Raw genomic sequence first — 19,327 nt, forward strand, 5'->3', positions numbered from 1 at the left:
GCTGCAAGTGAAGCTGTGACACAGGGAAGTGGCAGGCAATATTAAAATTTCATACTTGCCGTGGTCTTACAATAAAGGTTTTGTGATACACACCCAGCAATGCAGCTATAAATAGTCTTCGTTATCTAATCTTCCAACTCGGAATACGACAGAAGATTACAAGTAGGAAAACAGTTCAGTGTAGCTTTTAGCAATTTTCCCACTGCTTCCCTTGCTTCTGCTGGAGCATTATTGCTGTTCTCCTTGTAATTCACATGGAGACAACATTATTCAGAAGCACAGAATGGCACCAGGAGGAGGAGAGTTCAGATAAAACCCAGAAGATTTATGACATAGTTTAGATAAGGCCATGTAGGAACTGAGAGGAGGGAAGTAATGATACCTCGCAGTCCAGCGGCATTTCTCTGGGTGTGGTGAGAACTTCTTCATGCCAACTCCATTGGGTCAGATACGGAGCGGGGCATGTTTTAATAAGGTGCTCTACATGCTTGATTGCAGAGGGAACACTTTTGCTAATGAATAACCCAGACACATCATATAGTATGGGCTCTGTCCTCATGGGTCTAGGACCTGATCCAAAACCAACAGAAAGCTCCTAGAAAATTGCACAGAGGCATAGCTAGCACAGAGAAACCCTCTTTTTCTTTTTGATCTTATTTCCCATGGGAGAAGAAGGTGGGTGGTGGCAAGGATGATACCTCCTCTCCTCCCCTCTCTCTGCTTTGCTGGTGATGCAAATCCTCTTTTCTGACCCTTCCTCGGAGCCCTCTCTGGCCCGTTTCACATGGGATACCTGAAGTCAGTGAGGAAGGATGCCTCCTGGGAAAGCTCCCCTTGAGCATGGGCAGCTGAAAACGACCTTCTGCAGCCTTTGTGTGTTGGACACAAATAACACTTTCCCACGGAGGACTGCAGATTGCTTTCTAAACCTTCGTAAAGTTTTCTTGTGGCATCCGCGGGAGGAGGCATGAGGGACTACGGCAGTTGTAGATGTGAAACCCCATGAGTCTTGAGCCATCCTCCTTCTGCTAGACTTATGAGTATTTCTTCAAACCCCAGCACTGCTTGCCCGCTGCTGGGTGGCTTCCCCACCACGTGGCTCGGAGGAGGCTCTCCACTGGCATCACGTCGGCGCATGTCCAGGCAGCTCAGTGGAGCGTGGAGGTGGTGGGCACGCACGTGATCTCCAGCCATGGCCAACATCTGAAATCTTTTTCTGTGCCTCTATCGCACCTTTTCATGGAGGAGCTAAAACAACGACAAAACTTGAGGAATTGAGCCTCACCGCAGCTGTTGTGGGGAGGCAGGAAAAGAGAGCTTGTCCCGTCCCCTTGTCCCAAAATAGGCTGATGTCTAGGGAGGTAAAATGTTTTATTTATATTTCGCACAACAATTCAGCAGGGGGAAGACTCAACTGATCTGTTGAACGCAGTAGTCCTACATCCATCAATTTCCATAGGGTTCATGTGATCCAGGCTCGGGATCCACTTTTGCCTCCTAGGGAAATGCTGGGACTTGAGCGCTTTCCCCTGTACTCCCAGTCCATCGACACAGCTGAGCAGGCATTCACCTCCAGCTACGCACGGCACACCCTCCCTCTTCGGTGAAGCATTGGCAGCATCCTTCGGAGAGGAGCCGATGGTGTTCAGCGACCACTGACTCGTTCCGTTGGGCACGTCTCTCTCTTGCAGCCCTCGGAGAAGCATCCTTAAATATTGTTAAAAGCAAAAGAGCCAAAGGACATCCCTGACCCTGCCTGGCTGAACTGGGGCCCAATACTGCAAATTCTTTACCAGCCAAGATTCTGGTATTTCAGCTTAAATTCCCAGGCATAAGCAATTCCAAGCGCTGGCAGGTGGAATGCTTTCCGGACATGGGCTTTCTCGTGCTGTAGCCTATTCAGCAGGAAGGAGTGTTACCTTCTCATGATTAGATTCTGCAGGCAGATCAAATTTGCTGTTGGAACAGAGGTTTTATATATAGTAAAATGCTCCCAGGTGTGCTTTTTAGTAGCGTTTCTGGGCTAAAGCAAGGATTTATTAATAAGAGGCACCCAAACCATATTATGTGCCGAAGCAGAGCTGGAACAGGGTGCTTTTGCTCTGATTCAGGGGCTGATTGAATTCAGTGACAGATGCCAAGTATTTATGTCCTTGCCTGAGTTTATCTGCCAAATTCAAGAGTGTTAAAAGCCGGAGGTTTTTTTTGGACAAACATATTAAATAGTGATGGAGAGTTCCAGCTAGGTATTGGTAGGATGGTATTTTATTATTACGTGTGGTTTGTCCAAAGTGTACTGCTCAGACCATCAGAATAGAAAGCCTTGGGGATAATACGTTGCTCTAGATTCGCACCAGAATACTTGAGTTCAGAGAGCCATTGTGACATTGCTTGGTATCATAAAGAATACAATTAAATTATATTTATTGTATATGTACAACTGCATGTAGTATATTGTTACACAGTTGTAGTATTTGCTGCAAAGTTCCTGCCAGTCGTCCATATTTCTACATGAACGTGAGGGGGGTGTATTTTAATTTTAAGTATGTTTTTTAGTATATTGACAAATGCCCAAACTCTAGAGAAGCTGTTACTTGCCTTGGAAACCATTGCAAACACACACCTCTTGGTTCCTTTTGTTCACTCCCCATCCTACCAGTAGTCTTTTGTGCTTCTTTGTTTAATTTATTCTGTAACTTCACCTAAAATAGCCCCTGGCCTTTGTTTTTGTTTATAGCTTGTTTATAGTTCTTAAATGGTTTTAAATTATTTTGGTTTTATTATCTTATCACCTCCTTAATGAGTATTTTATCCTATTAGTCATTACTTAGCCTTTTAATCTTTCCATGGGCCATCTTGAAGCCCTTGCGTGGTGCCTCTTTACAACTGAACCCAGACTCAGGGTGGGGATGAAGAGCTGACCCATAAACTTCAGGCAAGTTGTCGCATTTCCAGTGCCTCTGAGCCATCTTGTGCCTCAAAAATGAACGCTGCTTACAAAGTGCCTTCTGCCGCCCTCTGCCAAATGCTTAAGATGCTGTAATTATTTCTGACAGTTAAAATCTCCTGAAGTATTCAAATAAAAGCCAAACATATAGGGACAGCACGTCCTGTGGAGGAAGGTTATAGTGTGAACGATGGCTTGCTTTGTCTGCAGGTCACATTGGCAGCCAAGCTAGAAACACACGTAAGAGATGGAGACCTCGATGTGTTAGATTTAAGGGGGAACTCCGTAGCTGCTGCCGTTGGACTATTTTCAGGTGTTTGGATGAGCGAATGACCCAAATATAGTTTAAGCCTGTGACTATTTAATTTTAATAGCAATGCAAATACTGTAGGTGAAGGCTAAGAGCGCCGCATCTAATTTAGCCGTGTTGCTTTAGCAACATCATGCAGGATGCAAATAGTCTCCTTGGTAACACTTCCTAAGTGTCATTAGATAAGCGATGGTTATAAACACGGAAGCAGATCAGAATGAGCGACATGCTCTTGTGCTGTGCCTTTTTATAGCCCCAGACATGACGATTAGCAGGATGGCAAAAGGAGAGGGGAAAGCTGCTCTGAGGATCGTAGTGCTTGTTAGCGTTTTGTATGTTGTGCTTTGGAAAACCACACCAGTGGTGACGGGGGTTTGTGACTTGGCTTAAATAAGGTTTTAAACAAAGTGAGGGTGTTGTCCTGCCTGCCGATGGCACCCGCCAGAGACATGCACTACGTGTCCTCCTGGCTCTCCAGGGGATGCAGGTTGCAGACGTTAACTCCTCTGCTCTCTGCATTAATGGCATACTCGTGTCTCGGTAAGTTTTGAATCTACAGGTTGGGAAGGGGAGAGGGAAGGAGACCCCAGCGCTCAGCGTGAATGTGACCCTCCCGTCTTCACCCTGGAGAGGATGTGGAGGTTGAGGTGGTGGTGGAGGATCTGCTTCTGGGCTGGGATCAAGTACAGGGTCTGCTCCCCTTCTGCGGAGCTTCCCCTGCCCCGGTATCACTGCCCAGTGGATTACCTCTCCAGAATCAAATTTGGGTTGCTCTGCTGAATTCTGAAGACTCTTTCCTAGGGTTCAGCAACACAGTAGGGATGAAGGTGAGAAATGGGGTTACATAGTGCTTGGAAACAGGGCAGTTGTTTCTGCTGTTGGAATTGTCATATAGAAGGGAGTCATGAATTGGGGCAGCTTTTCTAGCTCTCGTAACTGATTTTTCTCCTAAAGCCTCAGCTGCTGGACTGAAGGGATTACATGAGAATCCTAGCTTTTGTTTAACCGCCCTCAATTTTATATACTTCTCTGTTAGAGAGAGAAACTGCAAGATATAAAAGGAGTATGACCTAATGGCTCAAAAATCAGAAAGTGTACAAAAGAACCACCAATGCTTTTGTTTTCAACTGATCTTTATTTTAATCCCACTGGTCTATGCCTAAGGATCTCATCCAAGGAATCTGCATGCCTGATAATGTCAACTGGAGCACGTAAAAGACAGTGGAAGGAGCCAAGTCCACAAGAGCATCAAAATAGGTTTAGTCTGGTTTGGGATGAAAGTCTGAAAGAGCAGATGGTTTTATTTTATCATGAGCTTGACCCTGCTTCAGTAGAGGCAGGCAATTGGTGGACTTTTTCATTTTTTTGGAAATCCTCTGAACCAAAGCTAAGTCAGACCCTTTCAGCCAAACACCTCCTGATCTGTGACCTTCAGGTCCATGCGCAAGTCCTGTGGCTGGAGAGTGGCCAGTCCAAGGGTCCCTTCTTCGTGTCAGCAGTGTGCAGCACCTTGCAATTTAGGTACATGGCAAAAGACTGCCTGCAATTTTTCCTATTCTAATACAAAAGGGGATTCAAATGTCAATAGTCTCTCTTTACACGGAAAACTCAGAATAAAAAAAGCAAAACACCCAACCATCCCCCACAGCCCTTTTTAGCTCCCAAATCCTCTTGGAATTCATCCATCTTCATATCTTGTGGCCTCTGTTGTAAATGTCAGTGCTAATTAATGAGACCTTGGCCCTCTGTGTAGTTACGACGAGTAACAATCCAGTGTTTGTTTGTGAGATGGGTGTCCTTACATCTCCCCTTCCCAGGGGAAGGCAGTGGGGCTGTCAGCCTTGTGCATGACAATCTGCAAGAGACAAAGTCCGAAACACCACTCTACCTCTCTAGCGTCAAAAGTGTGCAGGTGAAGCTCTCCTGAGCTGGGTAAGGGCAGTGTTTCCTAAACCTTTTGGAGATTAAAATAGAAAGTCTGTGTTTCCCTTACTGAATTTCTTCCATCCCATCCCTGTGCTGGGCTCCTGGGATTTTGCTGGAAGGCACTGGTGTGTTTTCTGCTTTGTGAAGGAGACACTGGGGTCGCTGGACCCCAGGATGCTGTTCCAGCCCTAAGGCAAAATGTTGCTGCCTTCCCTGTGCAGCGTAACAGCCTTCATGCAGTGGGTCTTGGGATTGATTTGAAGGCGAAATTTGTCTCTGCATCCAGATTGTTCTGCAGTAGAGGGACTAAGCAGCTGTTCCTCACCTCCATGGCCCATGGCTTAGTAGGACATGGGGATTTGGACAAATGACTCTGCTAAATGGGAGCTCAACCCTCAACCTGCCCTTCCCTCTGTTGTATGCAGAATAGAGTGTTTCTCTCCAGGACAGCCATGTTGCTGTGTTTCTGCCATGTGTCATTTGGATACCAAGTTCTTACACATTTGTAGGCATCATTTTTTAAACTAACTTGGGATAGGAATTTGATCTTTCTCCCCAGTATTCCTGACGTATTTCTGCTGCAGAGAGATGTGGTGAAATTCATGCTTTCTCATGAGAATCAAAGGGCTGGAGGGGTAAGTGAGGTTTCTTTGGGGCCTACAAGTGAAAATGCATGGGGAGCAAGAACTGAGACCTAAATCACAGTCTTGCAATGAAGGACTGGTGACTCTTGTCTCGGATCAGGTGGTGCTGTGGCCATGTGTATGGACGCTACTGGTGGACATGACAGAAACCCTCAAGTCCCAGGGAACACCCTGGTGCCATCTCTCCTCATCATTGCTTAACACACGTGTCTCTGTGGCTCTTCACTGAGCTCTGACTTTTGCAAAACCAAATGTGAAACTATCCAGGATGATTTAGATCTGATTCTGGCTTGATCTAGCTGAAGAGCTGGCTGGCATTTTGTTCCCATAAGCACCGTAAAATGCAAAGCCCCGCCATATGTGACATTAGCAGAGTTTTTTGTTGGTCACAGCCCGAGGTGGAGTTCAGCCTGAGACTCAGTTTCCATGACAGGCAGGACCACGCCAGCTCATCTGAATGTGTGCGGTCCTTTTTTCACCTGTGGGGATCTCAGGGGGGTACATTTTCCCTGCCCGTACCCTGGGGTGGGCAATGCAGCCACGCTGCAGGCTTGACCTGAGCCTTGACCTGAGAAAAGCTCAGGCTTTTCTGCACTTGCACCACAGGCTCATCCCGAACGGCACCTCTGCATGATGCCAGCTCGTTGCCTGTTCAGCAGAAAGAGCAATGCTTTTGTATTCCCAGCCCTGCTTCCTGCAGCACCTGGGTTTTCCTTGGAGATCTCCTGTTCACACACGGAGCCAATCCTGCTTCTCGGGGCTGACGGGAGCGCGGGGCCCCGCGGTGAGGCTGTGAGCCAGAAATTGCCCAACCTCATCTTGCGCACCTGAGACCAGAGGGCTCTTGCCGTTGTGCAGTTGCAAACTCCCTTTAAATCAGTGTTTCAATACAAGCAAGGCAGCTCTGGCTTTTCTGAGACCTTGTGTTGGTTTTTTTTCCTTTGGTCCATAGTGGGAAGCAGGAGTTTCACACCCCACTGTGGCTTCCTAACGCACAAGGAAATCCCTTCTTTTCTCTCTTAGTTGATTGATGCTGTGGTTTTGCAGTGCACCCTCTGTTAGAGGTGGGAGAGCAGTGCGGGATTGCACTGTGGCTCTGACGAGGGATGCTATGTCCCTGCTTCCCGACGAGGGATGCTCTGTCCCGTTTGGATGTCGCTCCCCAGCTCCTGGCCTGTCCCGCTCCCATCCCCTGTGCCCTGTCTGCTCCGTGTCTGCCAGCCAGGCTCCCCCTGCCACCACCCAGGGCCAGACGCTGCCCCTCGCCCACCTCCTAGCAACCGAGGTGGTCCATAGATGAGGACTGAAGTGTTCTCCCACTATGGGCGGGCACCCCAGTGCCCAATCCAGCACACGAGACTCCTCTTTCTAACCCCCCCGCCCTGACCTCCGGTTCGCCCTTTGCTGCCTGTTTCTGTGAACACACTCCTTTTCGTGTTTCTTCACAGAAAAATAGAAGAATTCGCAGCCAAAAATCCTTCCCAAGCAGCTGGGGCAGCCGCTGGGCGAGTCTCCCTTTGACACAGAAGTCCCTCATTCAGTGTCACCTCTGACAACAGATGACTTTTGGCCGCTTTCTTCTCACTCAGATGCGGTTGTTGTCTATCGCTCCCTGGGTCCTTCCTCTGCAGCTGGGAGCCGCTTTCACGCCCCTGCAGTCATCCGCCGTGTCTCGGACTGGCACCCCTCTCTGTTATTTTTATATTTTTAGTGGCCTTCCTTGTGCAATAACATGAATTATCTTCTTTTTTTTTTATTTTGACAAGCATCTTCTTAGCAGAATATTAATGTATATAATTAAGATAGTATTGGGCTCTTGAATCGCACTGTTCATCCCAAAATTGGCTTAATTACACAGCTGCTCCTCTAGAATGAGGCTGTGTTTGTTTAAAAGCTTAAGTAGGGAGTTAGGGGCAAAATTCCTTCCTCCAAGGAGAAAACCTCCATTTCAGATTTCTAGCTATGTTGTAAACAGTGGCTTCTCTATTTTAAGGAGGGGAAGAAGTCAAAGGAATTGTACCGCTGATTTTTGGTTTAATCCTCTATATACAGAATAAGCCACAACCCGCCTTGATTTATTTGTTGGGGTTTTTTTCTGCATTATTGAAGGTAAAAAAGTGGAGGATCTTGCATTCCTTGGGTTGGTTCACATGCAATGCCTCTGGTTTTCCTCTCTCTCTGATGTCTTGACACTCAAGCATCCCTAACAGCCAGATGAAATCTGTCGGTTAAGCCACCTGCTTTTCACCAGCTTCCAGTTTGTGAACCGTAAACCTGGCTTTAACAGCAGCCTTAACCTCTCGGTGTTACGACAACATGGAAGAAAAATGCCTCCAGACGAGCCTGTGGGATTACTTCAGCTTTCTGCGAGGCAGCTGAGAAGTTATGTTCAATTTTACTGTCAATTCTTCCGCTTTAAACATTGCTGCTGTAAACTATCAGCCCCTCCTGCGAGTACGTTTGTGTTTGGAACTATGCAGTAAATCAGATTATAGCTGCCCTTTATTAACTCTGATGCACAAGATCTCAGCAGTAGAGGTTTGATTCAGAGAAAATGAATGAGGATAGTTAAAGTCAAATATAAATAGAGCTCATTAAAAAACAAACAAACCAGCCTCTGTTTCATTATGTGACTCTTAACTGCACCATGAGAATAGAAGTAGCTCTCATTATAGTCCCCTGGCAGCCTTGTTCTCTTCGTCTTCTTCTGCAAACTCACTCACCAGCTCATAGGAGCTCTGGGGGACGTGAAACCAACCTGCACCTTGGAATGGGAGAAAAGGAGAAAGCAAACAGGAGAAGCCTGTGTACGTGTGCACACCATGAAATGAGCGTAGCCCTGCCAGAGCATCTGCATCCTCTCCCAGCTCCTCATCGCGCCTGTGCAGATGCCACCGCTCCCCTGCACCCGAGACCCCTCTCCTGTGCTCTCAGCAGCACCCTCTCCTCGCCTGGCCGGGGTAAGCCAGAGGAGCCCCCCGATTTCTCCTCCTTTGCCTGTTGCCCCGGTCAGGGTTGGTGCTGTGGGTGCTGCTGTGGAGCCAGCTCCGTGTTTCCCCTCCCGGGGACCGCTGCGGGCAGCTGGTACCCGGGGATGGGATGGGCGGTGGGGTCAGGATCGCTTCTCGGCTCGAGGGCAGGAGAACATCCCCTCCATATACCCCCCCGACCACCACAGCAAAGCCCAGCATTGCTGGTAAAATGCAAATAAGCTGCCTATTCCCAAGCACAGTCTGTGAGGAGCCTCTGCCCTTTCATCACTACAGCCTTGGCAAGAAGAGCTCAGAGTCCGATTTACACACTCGCCGTCCCCGTGTAGGTGGGTTTATTCATTTCTGGTGGGTTTTTAAGTACATATGTTTTGGGGGAAGGGAGAAAGTAAAAAAGCAGTGATGAAGTCAGAGCATGGCAAAAATCCAGCTACGGTAACAAAATATAGTGTATAGCAGTCTGTGCTGAAGAAGTAAAGGTTGCAGAATGGTACCCAAAGCTTCCAATTCACTAATTTATAAGCAACCATGAATTTTAATGAGGCTTCAGCTATTGCCTTAATGAACAGGACATGCTTGCCTTCATGAGATCCTGAGCGTGCAGGTACAGTGAGTGGGAAAAGAGTGCTGGAAAAAGGATATTGGACAATGAAAGGAAGAGCTGTAGTTCTGGAAGAGGAAGCTACTTTTAAAGCAGAGTTAAAACATATTTTCTTTTAAAAAGGGTCTGTTAAAGAAAAGACCGCGTGAGTCTCATTACTGCTAGTGCAATAGCACGAGTGGGAGATTAATATTCTGTTTAAGGGAATAAAACTGCAATATCTCTTGAGCAAATCTATTCCCATATGAACGAGAGAGCTCAAAAGCAAATAGCAGCTTTATGCTATTTATGATCGCACTCCTCGAACACATGTGGAGCCTGCAAGGGACCTGGCTGTATCAGTTGCACTTTTCTCATGGTTTCCCCCTGTTACAAGCACCGGTTCGATCCCACTGTTGTCACCAGTTCAATCCCAGCATCAGGAGCACTGGGAACACGAGGTCATAGAGTCCTTGGTATTTTAAAGCAATGCGTCATCTACCCCTGCTCCCTGCAAGCTTAACTGGCGTGATGCCCGAGTGCCTGACACAAGGGCTCCCACCGTTCCAACCTTACGTGGAAAACCATTCCAAAGTGTTAATTAATTTTAATTCATGATCACAGAGCAATTTGGTGTGTGCAGATGGAAATCAGTAGAGAAGCGTTAGTTCATCGCGCTTTAGTATTTTTTTATGTATACATATGTTTTACAAAAAGAGTTGCAGCTTACTCAGAACCTGGACTGGACTGTGCCCGACTGTTTAATTACTGTTTACACAGAAGTAATTTGCAAAGTGTTAATTTCCGAAATCAATGCACTCCAGTCCAATAAATATTTAATGCTTCCATCTGCCATTTTTAGGTTACTTACCAACCCTGCTAGATGAAGTCTATGAAACAGTTGTCTGCTGTTGACATAAAGAAGGGTTTTGAGATCCAGCCTGCGCAGAAGCCTAGAAAAAAGCAGGCTTCCTAAACCCAGTTATATTCTCTTTTCTAGATTAAATATGGATAGGGAGAACGTTGCATATGGAGACAGGTTTATAGCAGGCAGGCCCATGTAAAATTACATCTGAATTTTATGAGGGGAAATACATCGAGTCTTTCCTAGTGAGACTACGTCTGCTGATCCTGGGACTGAATTTTGGGAAGAATCTTGCTGGAGCATGCAGCATCTTCTCCAGTGGGAAAAGCCTAATAAAGCAAAGGGCCCGGTGGCCGTTTCAAAGAGCAGAGAGGAGGTGGAGAAGGCCCCTGCCCACGCAGGGAGACATGGGTCGGGGTGGGATGTTGACCTCGCTTTCTGCAAAACTTGGGGCAGCGAAACGTGCCCCCCCCGGGGCTGTGCGGCAGACTATTTAATTACTGATATTCATGGAGGGTTTGGAGCTCGCTGGATGGGAATGCCCTGTGCCAATGCAAATGTCACTGCTCGCAGTACAACACGGGGGCCTTGATGATTAGTTCTGTTTTACTGTTTTTCTAGTATAATTATGTTTAATTCATGTGTTGTTTCATCAAAGTGTCTGTCACTCAGGGCTTGGCCTCATCTTCTTAAATAGCTGGATATAAAATTACAATGTGTTCCTCCAGTGAGACCATATTTCCAGAACATCATGACAGCTTTATTATGACACTGGGCTTTCTCTTTAGCTGAACGGATACACTGAATTATCCTTTTAAAAAATCAAAATCTCTTGCGGTTGGATCATTAGACTTGTGCCATATTCCATACAGGGTTACCCTAAATCAACATAATAAGGATCTTGTGCGGTGTCCTTTAAGCTTTCTTACTGGGTCCGGGTGGGCCAGGAGTTATACGGGAGACAAATCGCAAAGCACCAAGGAAAGCAAGGCTGATTTTCCAGCAGAAGATGTTCTTTGAGTCCTTCTCCAGCCTAGTGGCAGCTTCCAGGGATTATTCAGAAAGTATTGAACTAGTGGGAACAACCCTCGTATCCCTGTGGTACCTAGAGCTCCTGCAGGAACCTGTAGGAGCATTGCTGCCAGTACCACCACGCGTTAAATACCAGACCCCAAACCGCCAGTGTGGGCTGCTGCGAGACGGGTGGAAGCTTGTGCCTGTAAATACAGATCTGTAGTTTAGATAATGGTTTTAGCAACGCATTCAAATTATTGCCCAAAGCCATTCCCCACTATACTCTTGCATGTAAAAAGACCAACCTGTCTAAGCCTAATGGGACCCTAATGAAATTGTTTCCTGTAGCTTTATGCTGTGCAGCTGGATGTAATAACTCCAGCTAATGCACCAGGGACACGCAACAGCAAAGTTCTTCTCAATGCACTTGATGAAGTTGCTGCTTTAGTGGATGGAGGGCTTTTGGGACGGGTAGAGGTGTCAATCAATCTATAATGAGACTGCTGGATTAAAAAAAAAAATTGTTGGATAATGGAACAAGCTTTTGAATTGCAACTGTGCTGGGCTGCCCTTGTGTAACCAGGTACTACAGTCTCCTTTTGCCTTTCACGTGGGTGGTGGTGTACCAGAAAGGGAGAAAAAAAGAGAACCATGGGAAATTGTGTTGGAAGCATAATTTGCAGTATTGTTTTGGTACAAGTCCCTATTTTTTTTTTTTGTACGACAGCTTTTAAACTTTGTGGGGCAGGTACTGAATGGCTGCTCTATGGGTTGATAAACCAGCATCTAACCTCAGGAAAACCCCAGTTTTATTAACCACTCCTTTTGGCTAATGGCCGTGCCTGTACTGCCAGTAAATCACAGAATCACAGAATGGTTTGGGCTGGAAGGTAAAGTGGTGTCCCAGGCAGGTTTTTTGCTGTTTTTATCTGATTTCCTGAGGGAGCCAGGACGACTGCAGTCGGGTGAAGTGCAGGGGGGAAGGAACCGTCTCACTGTTTCTTACTCTTGATTTGGACATGTGCGTGGTGGTGGTGGGGGCAGTCCTAAAGAGCGCGAGGCACTTTCTGTCCCCTTCGTCTCCTTTGCAGCAATCTCTGCAGGAGAACAGAATCTGAACACTGCAGAAATCTGCTTGTTAATGTAAGACAGCATGATCTACTAGTCACAGCAGGGCTTAGTGGAGATAAATCCCTCTACTTGATGTTCCCAGCTCTCCCACGCAGATACCAAGGCATTTCACCTCTCCGTGCCTCACAGTGCCTATGCGTAGGGGTAAAGGAAGGAGAGACGTTGCATTATCGTTGTTATGGTCTAATTCTAAGCAGAACTGAGTGGCAGGAAAGAGATGGCAGTTCTAGGTTCCGGCTTTCATCATTTAGACCCAAATTGGTGACTCAGTGTGAGTTCAAAGGAGGTTTGCGCTGGTCAGTGTTGGGTCTGCTGCAGGCCCATTTCCTCCCCTTGCAGCTGGTGGCCATGTGAGAGAATCCATCTTTTTTGGACAAAAAGCAATTCCTTTTTCTCCCACCTCTTATTTCAAAAGGTTTGTTTTCGTCTGGGACTCCGAATAGCCTTGCTGTGCCATGTGATGTGTGCTGAGACAAGGGATGGGGCGGGATGGTCTGGCCAGGGAGAGAAGCCAAATCATCCCTGTGGAAGGATCGTCTCATGTGGCTTTGCTGAAAATTAAACTTCATTGGAGGGGTTGTACTGAAGACTGAAGGCATGTTTGAACTCAGGGTGTGGGTTGTCATTTGGCCAGCTTATTGGCTTGATTTGAGAAGCTTTTGTGCCATTTAGGGGAGATTCTCCTCCTGCTGACACCTCTTCTACTCTCTGTGACAGCCCAGTGCAATCAGGACCTTCCTGGAGATGACTCTATGCACACTGATTTGCAAGGCTGCCCCTTGCAACCTCCTGGAGGCCAGTTTCCCAGGGCTGTGATTTTCGTGTTTTTGTGAACCAAGAGTCCAACTGTGCATCAGGAATTCATCAGATGAAGCCAACGAGGCAGCCTTGTCATGCTGCTTCCATCCATGTATTTCCACCACAGGAACCAACCTCCTGTCTTGCACAGAGGCCAGGCAAGACCGCTTGGCTTGTGGAAGAGCGCACCTCTTGCAAGACACAGTACTTTGCCTCTTCCTCATCTCACCACAAAGGCCTGATTGTGCCGCCTCTGTAAGCTTCAATCGAGGAACTTGCTTCCAAAGATGATATTAGCATTCTGCAAAGAAAATGGGAGTGCTTTCTTCATTGAGCCAGCTCAAAGGACTAGTGTGTGTCAGCTATTGTAGGAAATAAAACGGATGCTGGAAAAAATAAAGCCATTTTTTTAAACTTATGTTCTGCATTATTTAGGCTCAAAAAATAATTTGTTTTAAAAGGATGGGGGCTGGTTCGGGAGAGCAGTGCTGTGAGAGCCAGCAGCCCCCCAAGCCTGCAGGGTGAGACCCCCGGGGACAAGGTGACTTCTGTAGTCTCCTGCAGGGCAGCCAGCACAGAAAGAGCCTTGGAAAAGAGATAAGCAAAAGCAAGCTGGAGAATAACAGCACTTCCATAATACTGCATTTCCTGGGTATTAGAGTAATTCTATGCTACAGGAATTTAATAGTACAAATCTGGCTGATAACCGTTTGGTAAATAATAATAAAAGAGCTATGACAGTTCTGCTCTAGCTTGACTAATGTAGTGATAGTATCTATCTTGAAAAGAAAAATGCAATAGCACAGAAAGTTCCTTTCTGCCATTCGTCAGGTGTGTGGCTGTCATTGGGTGACATTCAGGCCCCTGCAAGGGGCCAGCACGTACTTACACACCTTTGGGTCTGTTTTAAGCCTTCTTAAAATACCCTGTTTCTATGTCCTGAACCTTTGTGCTTGATACATTGCGCCCATTGTATGGACACCAGCAGCTTCCTTCCCACGTTTAAAGTAGGGATTGCTTCTCTCTAACAGGCAGGAAAGAGTGAGATAGCAACCCCGGCAATCTGTTTCTCCTTTACTACGTCAATAGCATTTGCTAGTGTTACAAGACCTCTGCAGCCGTGGGCAGCAGTATGGGCTGTGCGTTTTTCTTATTTAATGACCAAGAGGAGCCAGAGATAGGTGATACGCTTGGCTATACACCAAGTGCCGAGCGGAAGGGCTTGTGTCTGACCAAGTGGGAAACGGCAGGTTCATTGCCGTGCCTTCCTGTATTTCCCCAGGCATACCTTATGGCATTAGAAGCTTGGAATTATTTTGCTTTGGGTGGAGTTAATTGGAATTAATTGCAAGGGGCTGCTGAGTCATCTCCTCTAATTTGCATATTAATGCCACCTCACACCCTTCTTCCCTTCCCATCCAGTCTGGGAGCAGAGGGGCGAGGAGCCTGCCTGGCACTACCTGTGCGGCAGAGGTGAGTGTTAAAGCTCTGAGACCTGGCTCCCCCTGTGCAGGAACTGCTGGGAAATGCTGCCTTCCACAAACATGTTTGCTCTGCGTTTGCCTCTTCTGGCTGCAGCCAAGGTACCCTACATCTTTCTTTCCCAGATAGATGCTGATGTTCTTGTGGGACCATCTCAGCTGTCTGCTTTGAGCAACGAGATGTTGGGAGCTCTGCTTTTAACTGCAGGTGTGCAGCTCCTAATCTGTAGATGAATTGTCAGCTGTATTTTCATTAAAATAATGCTTCTTAGGACAAAGAACAGAACACAGAAGCTAACCCAGCTCTCATTTATTTGGATGGGAGCAGGCTCTGGCTTTCAAAGTGGTAATAACCAGTGTTGTTGGAGTTTATCTTATGGTAAGGCAGAAGCCCCATCGAGGATTATGGTCTATGTGCTCTGGTGCAGTTAGAAATGTGCAGGCTCTGCCTTGGAGAATGTGCAATCTTCTTAAAATGGTCTCCTATAGACCTCTATGACTTGCCTGTCAAGCTTTCGTTAGCTCTGTGTCAAAAGGAACAGTTTTAAGTGCCCAGAAATTCAGCTTCATTCTTCCATCCTTTTGGTTGTTGTTTTTAAAGCAAAACTAAATTAATTAAAATGGCCACTTAAGTAAGGTAATGTTATTTCCAGCTTTCTAAGAAAGTGTTGGAAAGGGAAAGTGCAAACCTTTGCGAGATTTGGCAGCTTCCTTGGAAACTCTACCCCTCTGTGAGAGTGCATTAAAAAGTATGTTCTCTGGCAGCTCTTTTGGAGTCTGGGAGTTAAAAGGTAGTAACCAACTCTGTATCACGGATTTCTTACATCTTCATTAAATCAGAAATTATGAATATTTCAGACTTGCTGCCCAAACTCCTGGAGAGGAAGGCAGCTGCTCACACTTGATTTTAATGACATTTCAGTATTACGTTGTTCCTCCTCTTTCATACGATAACGCAGGATGAACCTCACTAAGTCTCTCTGATGGCTAATTCCTGTGTGTAAGTTTGCTTGGAGCTTCTCTGCTGCTGCCTGCCGCTATATTGTCTCTTCAGCTGGGACTTCGTCCAAGTTTGTGAGCAGGGATGAGGCTCAGCCTCTGAGTTTTCAGCTCTTGAGTTTTCCTGGAGTGCCAACTGGCCGAGCGTTCGGTACCAACTGTACCAGCTCTGCTAATAAATCACACTGTCTCAGGTGATAAAATTCAGTTTCTAAATCTAGGATACTAACGAAAGTGGTAGCTGTTATTCAGTGGGCAAATAGAGAAATAGAACATTCCTCTCCCATCCCCAGAGTTCTCACTAATCAGAGGCGTGTGTTGCTGGAAACATCATCTATTTTTTTTGTATGTCTCTCTCTCTTATTGCGTAAAGGCTTATCCATTCAACACTTACCACAGTGCAAGAGTATTAGTAAACATAATCTTGTTGATGTTTGTCATTCTGATGCTTGACTGGAGGGGGCTGGAATAATGAAACCTCAATTGTCACCTATGCTCGGGAAGTAACAATGGTTGATGTTAGCCCTGAGGGTGCTGGGTTTTTCACTTAGCAGCGAAATGAGATCCTTGAATGAGAACTGTGTAATTGTGCTGGAGCTTCATGTCTGGGGTTGTGGCTCCTGATCGCCTTCTGTGTGATGTATGACCTGAAGACTTGCTTTGCTAAGGACACTAAAAAGTGGCGATTTTACAGCTGTCTGTAGCTACCAGGTATCTCTGATTCCCCTACGAACTGGTTTCTTTACCTCTCTGCTGCAGGCAGCGTGATTTATCTTTTTTTTAACTCTTTGTTATCTTAACTAACAATGATAAATGTTCAACAGAAGCATCCCTTGAGGCCATGCTGTACCGCAAAAAAAACAGACCTTTTTCTCACTTTGCACACGTGTTTTACGTTAAGGAGAGCTGGATGTGTGACTCTGGAGAGGAGGATGAAGGCAGAAAGGTTGTGCCTTGATGAGGTCGTGCATGCAGCGGTTTACTGACACGCACCCTGCTTTCTCCTGTTCATCATCCCACAACTGTTTCAGCTCTCTGGTACGTGGCTCAGGTCTTCAGCACATTCTTTGTTTCTAGCACAATGATTTGATGCTCTTTCACAATTGACTGCATTTAGTCTGTTGCATCAGTTCTGGGCACCTGGTTACTGGAAAGGCTAACAAGAAATTCAGAAAAAAAAAAGTATATGGTTATCAATTGGACTGAAAAGATTGATTTTTAAGAGCAAAGATTAAAGGAGCTGAATATGAGCAGCTTTGCCAAGTAAAGACTAAATAAGTAGATATGATTTTACTGTACTTGATGAGTGCAAACATGAGGAAAACTCATTAGAGTGCTCACTGGATTCAGCAAGGATGAAACGAGAAGACTTGATGTGATTAGCAGGTAAACTTTGAGACATCACTGTGCTATAGAAGCCACAGGCCTCGTAACATCAGACTTACTCATTCAGCTCTTAGGTAATAAATTCAGTCTAGGAACAATCCTTCTCTAGTAGAGAAAAATTAATAGATTTGAGCATGTAGCAGTTATTCTGGTCCTGATCAGATTCTGATCTAATCCCTGCTACAGTAAGTCTCCACCCTGAGTGCTCAGTGATGGTGTGCAGCCAGGACAAATGTCAGCTTTGCAGGGAGTTGGGTTTTCCTGGATAATGGGGTAAAAAGCTCTAAGCTCTGTGGCAGAAAAGCACTGTATAATTATCCAAAGAGGTTGGTGTGTGCTGCCCTTCCTTTAGCATGTCCCCTGTTACTCTGTTACAAACAGTTTTCTTGGCTGCTGTTGGTGCGGAAGGTGGTGTGGCATCTCCTCTTACGCTCTCGCGTGTTCCCAGCCTCAACAGATAGACAGCTGGGAAGACCAGGTCTTCAGATGTTGATCCTCTTGGGATCTTCACAAGGGTCTAAAGCTGCTCTCCTTTTCCCTGAGCTCTCGCCCAGCCATCTTGCTTTGCTTTCAGTGCTTTCAGCTTGAACCCCTTTCTCTGCCCTTTGTGCCAGTGGGGCAATGGAAGCGCTTTGCGCAGCAGAAAACACCCAGCCTCCCGAGGGATGGCAGCATCTTCTTCTCTCCCTCTCCTCCCCCACAGCTGCATGTGTACAAAGGTGTCAGTGCCCTCTCTTCCCACCCTCTGTCACCCAACCACCTGGTTGGGCTACAGCCCCTGTGAATCCATGACTCGCAGCACAGCCTCTCATAATTAAAAAAAAAAAACAAAACACAAAAACAAAACAAAAAAAAAACCCCAAAACAAACCCACAAACAAAACCAAACACAAAACCAACCTGTGAAATAATCCTTCTTTTCCACCGTTTTTCTCATTTTATTTCTAGGGCTCTGGCTTTGCTTGCAGCTGGGCTGGGAGGCGCAGGGCCACCCTGCATGGAGCTGGGCTGGGCTGTTGCTTTTGCTTCAGCAGCCTCTAGCGGGGAGAGTAATACAGTCAAAGCCGGGGCAGGATGCCTCCTCTGCCGTAACTCTGCTGACTTTGTAGACCAGATGGAGGAGTGAATTAGTGTCTGGAATCTGAGATGAACTCTCTTTTAATTTCTTTTGTAAGAAAAGGCTGGTGAGTAGACGAAAAGGCTATTTTTTTTTTTTTCCAAGAGGCCAACGTGGGGGATTTTTTTTTTTTTTAACTTTCAAAGGTGGGGGAAATAAAACTATCTGGAGGTGAATGAGTCACTTTACTGAGTCACCAATAGTGGGAAGAGGGGATTTAATATTTGTGAATCAGAAGCAAAAAGTACAGTCTGTTCCCTGCTTGTGTGAGAGAAAGTAATGGACAGACAGTTTCAAAAAGCTATTTTCCTCCCTAGAAGAAGAATAAGGATTAGGTTTTAGACTCTTCAGCGTCTCGGGGTGAATGGCTGCCACCCCTCCTGGCACTGTGGTCCTGCTGGTCCCTGTGCTGACTGCACCCAAAGGTGCTCGCTGCCTTGTGGGTTTTTCCAAACCTCGGGACTTCTATCACACACCGTTAGTGTGACCTTGGGCATGCCTTCCCACCAGTTGTCACTCACTTTCTCCTCTATAATACGAGGCCACTGCCAGTAACTTGAAATTTATGAAGAACCAGACTTTGTGCCTCCAGCAGCCCGTTTTCTTCCCTGCAGAAGGAAGATGTGTAAGTGGGGGCAGCAAGCAAACTGCGAGGCAGAAAAATCATTCCCTGGCTCTGCTAATCACTCTTTCAAATGCCTGGTTCGTGCTGAGTAAGAGTGTAACCACCCAAAAAACTCATGAGAGGGAGGGTGTACAGCCCTGGCGATAAAAGCACCAGGGCGAGAGGGCTGCCAGCACCCGCGGGCTGGGGGGGGTTCGGTCCTGGGTGCTTTTTGCCCAAAGTGCACCTGGTGAACGTTGTGTGGCTCCTCTCGCCAAGGCTTGTGGGCTTTGGTTCAGGCTGAGCAGAGGAGGAGGACGCGTGGGGCTTCCCCCAGTGTCCGCCAGCTGTCACTGTTGCTGCAGCCAGCCGGGCGGCCGGGGCGTTCTGTCTGGCTGTGATTTACAGCTGAGCCTGTCCACCCCCACATCCCCCCCCAGCCCGGGCCCGCGCCCCTCGGGACAGACACCGTGAAACGCCCGAGATGATGTTTGCTGCCCCAAAAGACTGAGGATGTTTGGCTCATCCGCAGCGTG

Source organism: Rissa tridactyla, chromosome 6 (assembly GCF_028500815.1).
Source record: "Rissa tridactyla isolate bRisTri1 chromosome 6, bRisTri1.patW.cur.20221130, whole genome shotgun sequence".
NCBI lineage: Eukaryota > Metazoa > Chordata > Aves > Charadriiformes > Laridae > Rissa > Rissa tridactyla.